Raw genomic sequence first — 4,735 nt, 5'->3', positions numbered from 1 at the left:
GGACTGCAGTGGCGTGATCTCGGCTCACTGCAACCCGAGTAACTGGGACTACAGGCGCCGGCCACCAGGACCAGCTAATTTTTTTTGTATTTTTAGTAGAGACGGGGTTTCACCGTGTTAGCCAGAATGATCTCAATCTCCTGATCTCGTGATTCGCCCTCCTCAGCCTCCCAAAGTGCTGGGATTACAGGCTTGAGCCACGGTGCCCAGCCAAGAACACCTTTTTAAATGATTTTTTTTTTTGGTAGTCATTTTCTAACATGCAAATGGTTTAGTATTAACCCTAGGTATTCAAAATTGCAATGCTTACATATTTTTTACCAGCAGGGACAAATAATACAGATTTTTTATTTTTATTTTTGAGCTTCAGTTTCCATATGTGTAACCTAGATGTACACACTGCAGTGCCTTCGGTTAGATGTTGATAATATGTCTGCATACACATACATATGTACGCGCAAACACAAATAAATAGATCACCGGTTGCAAATTACAAGTAGGAACTCTGGACAAGATGGAGTTTGTGACTTGCCAACGTGCATTCATAAATTTTAAAAAAATTGAACTAAAATTATTGTACCATATACATTCATGACTCAGTGTGCCTTTTATGAAAAAGTGGGAAAAGTGAAGTTCTTGACTGTGGAAGTGAGAATTATTGGTTTGGTTTCACTCTCCTGTATGACGTAGCTCTATCAGTGGTAACACAAGCAACTTAACTGTTTAGGCAAATTTTCACAAATTCAGGATATTTAAGCAAGGTTTAAGAGGGATTTTCTGATGACTGCTGATGTTCTCGGCCAGAAATCAAGGGATTCTCATACTTTTCTTTCTCTCCATGTTTCTTATCTTCTTATCATGCCGGCACCTCCTCTACCAGCATTGCAGCTTCCTTCCCTTACAGTCACAACTTTCATCCCTCTGTCCCCTTCAGAACCTTTCTATGTCCTTTTATTTTCCATCCCTTTAGTAAGAAATTAAATCATATTTTTAAATAAATTTAATCAATTCAATGCAGTTATACATTTTTATATTCTACATAAAGATAGTATATTTTTGGTATTTCTGACAATAACCTCTGAAAACATTAAGTTATCCCTTACTACCTATGTTTAATATCATTTTCCTTCTGATTCAGTGACCTTAACAAAGAAATAGGCTATCCACCCTGTTTATGTATTTGTAATTTTAATTCATCCTACACATATTTTTAAATTTCTATGAATCAGGCCTTAGGCTGTGGGTACAAACATAAACACAATCATTGAAACAGATGATGTTTCCAGAAAATAGACATTATACAATAGTCAGTTCTTTACTATGATGATGAAATCAACTCCTGGTTTCATCTTTTCTCCATCTAATAACTGTGACAATGATGTTTGCTGCATCTAGAGTCAGTATCATTCCCAGCATCAAATGTGTGTTTCTCTAGTAAGAGTGAATACAGCCATCATAATGTGGATTGCAAAACTCAGTGAACACTGCTACCTCTGGACACTGGAGAAGAGAAGCATATTGGGTGCAAGTCTGTGGGGAAATGGGGAGGAGGGACAAGGAGAACAGTTGCATTCCCTAAGAGAAAATTAGAAAAAGTATGCTGTTTTAAGAGTTGTTCAAACTATGGTGGTGGGGTGGGGAATACGTGTGTGTATGTGTGTGTGTGTATATATAGACATGTACGTATATATGTTAGATACATATGTATATATGTGTGTGTGCCTGTATATGTGTGTATGTATGTATGTGTGTTAGATACATATGTATATATGTGTGCATGCATATGTGTGTATGTGTGTTAGATTCACATATATGTGTGTGTGTGCGTGTATATGTGTGTGTATACAGAAAACGTTCTATGTAAAACACAATTGAAGCTATCATTATCAGATAGGTACTTCCCTATGTTAGAGGCTGCCTACCTCTGGAGCAGGGGACAATAATTCTGGAGAAATACATGTGCTTCCAAAGCTTTGGCTTTAAAAGTGCACGTGGTTCTTTCAGATTTTGAGTGAAACTCTTACTATCTCACTGGCACAGATGTCATCAGAGACGGGCACATCTTCATGTCCGCCACTCAGCTGACCAGTAAGGCACTTTACTGCCTTTTGGGTATTATCTCTAGATTCCTCCATTCAATAAAGGTCTTAAATTGAATTATGGGTGGCCGTTTTTCTCAGTAATAAGCCGGTGTTTCATGAGTACGGGAGTAGTCACAGGTCCAGAAATGGGCATTTCCTGTTTCCCTTCTTTGAAAATGGCAAGTACACATTATTATGCTGGGGCAAGAGAACTAGAACATGCTGAAAAGATAAACATTGTTTTTCCACCTAAAAGATAAACATTTTTTTTTCCACCTTCTCCCATTTTCTGACCTCACCTGTTCCCCGTCTGACCTCTGGGGGCTTACTCGGGATGTCAAGGAAAATGTAAAGTATGTAAAACCGGCTCCTTAAGTAGTATTTGTACCCCTAACGGTGGATTTCTGAGAAAAGATCCAGAAGACTAAGAAATGCATATCTAATGAATAAATTTCAGGGAAATTGGAAGGTTTGGATAGAAAGGAAAGCACCGTTTACATACATAAGCATACTGTCACGGATCAGGGCAAGCACTCCAGTGTCACCATCTTCCTGTATCTATACACCTTGTACAATGCAGTCCAAGGCTGTGAGGACTTCGGCGGGCAAAACGCTGAGGAAACCAACCTGCCTCCAAATCCAACGCGTGAGATTTACATTGCAGCCTCTGTGATGCTGCTTAGTTAACTGGCTGTATTTATGCAGATATTTTAGACTTACTTCCTTTTAGGTTTTCCCCCTTTCGTGACTGAAATCATGAATTCCTAAAAATAAATACCAAACCAAAGGACAAAAAAAAAAAAGCCAAAACAGGTTTACCTAACGGGAAGCCTGGAAGGGTTGGCGTTGGAGAAGCCGCTGGGAAGCGGGGCAGGCAGCAGAGAGCCGCCCACCGGTCTCCGGGTCTCTGCCCGGGGCTCTTTCCAGCCCGGCCTTTGGGTAACTGGGATGGGGGAGGGCGGCCGGCTTTCAGGTCGGGTCTCCCGCAGGTTTGGGAGCCCGGTAGGCCGTGACTGAAAGACCGTGGCAACAGCGGTCAATTGCCCTTTTAGAGCTCATTTTAGGGGAGAATGGTAGCAGCAGAGCCACTGCCGCCCTGGCTCTTGTAGGTGGGTCTGGAGTGTCACGTAGGCACCCCAACTCGCGCCGGGGGCCGTGGTCCGCAGACTCCCACTTCATTGCCCCGGAGGCCTGAGCCCGCCCCACCCGGCGGTGGCTGCACCTTTCCCGAGAGTCGGGCAGCGGCGGCTGGAAAATGGAGGCAGCCTAACCGCGTAGCGCTGAAACCACCATTCACAAATGCAAACCCCTGTCTTCCGTGGATAAACGGTGGCGGCGCGCGTCCGAGCGTCCCCGAGGGGCTGTGGGGAGCCCCCGGGGAGAGCAGAAAAAGAAGCGGGGTGGCGGTGACTAGGAGGCGACTGAGCCTTCTCGCCTGGCCGGCGGAGGAGGGAGCCGGGTCCGGGCGCGCCGAGCCAGCCGCCCCTCGCGCAGTTCCTCGGCTGCGGCGCGGGGTTCGCCCCGCTTCTCCCCGGCAGCACCCGGCTGGGTGCCCCCGGCACAGCACAGTGCGGCAGGCGGCAGCGTCCTCCCCTCGCCTCCCCCACATTCCCTCACCTCAGCCAAGGAGGCAGCCCCGGCGCCCCCGCCCGCCCGGCCCCGCGCCCCCGCCCGCCCGGCCCCGCGCCCCCGCCCGCCCGGCCCCGCGCCCCCGCCCGCCCGGCCCCGCGCCCCCGCCCGCCCGGCCCCGCGCCCCCGCCCGCCCGGCCCCGCGCCCCCGCCCGCCCGGCCCCGCGCCCCCACCCGGAGCGCCCCCACCCGGTGCGCCCCCGCCGGGTCCCGCCGCTCAGCCCCGCCACGCTGCAGCTGGAGCTACCGCCGCGGCCGGTCCCACAGACCGGGGAGGAGGAGGAGGAGGAGGGGGGGAGGAGGAGGAGGGGGGGAGGAGGAGGAGGGGGGGAGGAGGAGGAGGAGGGGGAGGAGGAGGAGGGGAGGGGGGAGGGGGGATGGAGCCGGGAGGAGGAAATAAATAAATAAAACAATAACCTCCGCGCCAATAAGAGCGAGGGAGAGAGCAAGACGCGACCAGAGAGCCACCGGGGCCGGCTCTCGCGCCTCTGAGAGGCTGTCCGCGCGCGCGCGTGTGTGCGTGAGTGTGGATTTGCCTGGACTGGAGCTGGAAAGTCCAAACTAAAAGTGTTGCTCTCGCCGGGTGCCGAGGCCGCGGCGGAGGCTGCCCAACTTCCCCGGGCCAAGTGAGTGGCGTTGCCAGCGCCTTTGGCGAGGCGGCGGCCGCTCAGCCCTGCGCCCGGGCACGGCGGCGGCGGCTCCGCTGGCCCCGGGAGGGAGCCCGCGGCCAGGGCTGGACTCTCGTCCCGCCACCTCCACCGACTCTCTCCTCAGCCTCCACGCCTGGCACCCCAGCAAGGTACGTGGCGCTTCCCGGCGCGCCTTCTTCCCTAGCACACCCCGCGCGGATTTTTGGCTGCCTAGATTCTTCACCTTCCCAGAGTGGTCATCATTTGTCAAACTTTACCTCCACCTCGCACATGCCAGCGGCTGCGGCAGCCGCCCTCCCTGGCAGCGTGGGCTCCGGTCGCTGATGGGAACCGGGGGTGGGGGGGGGGGGGTGGGGGAGGATCTGCTGGCAGCGG

General features: G+C 51.6%; 1 long non-coding RNA gene across 1 annotated transcript; it reads right to left on the bottom strand.

Annotated features, from left to right (window-relative positions):
* Nucleotides 1-209: 209 nt before the first annotated feature.
* Nucleotides 210-3,978, bottom strand: LOC134761274 (uncharacterized). The gene is made up of 2 exons (XR_010139694.1): nt 3,900-3,978; nt 210-2,708 (listed from the first exon to the last, which is right to left on the bottom strand). It is a non-coding gene; the product is annotated as an uncharacterized LOC134761274 (long non-coding RNA).
* Between the last annotated feature and the right edge of the window lie 757 nt (nt 3,979-4,735).

This window comes from Pongo abelii, chromosome 3 (assembly GCF_028885655.2).
Source record: "Pongo abelii isolate AG06213 chromosome 3, NHGRI_mPonAbe1-v2.0_pri, whole genome shotgun sequence".
NCBI classification, from domain to species: Eukaryota; Metazoa; Chordata; class Mammalia; order Primates; family Hominidae; genus Pongo; species Pongo abelii.
Note: the sequence above shows the minus strand (reverse complement) of the source record. Positions and strands in the feature narration are given on the sequence as shown.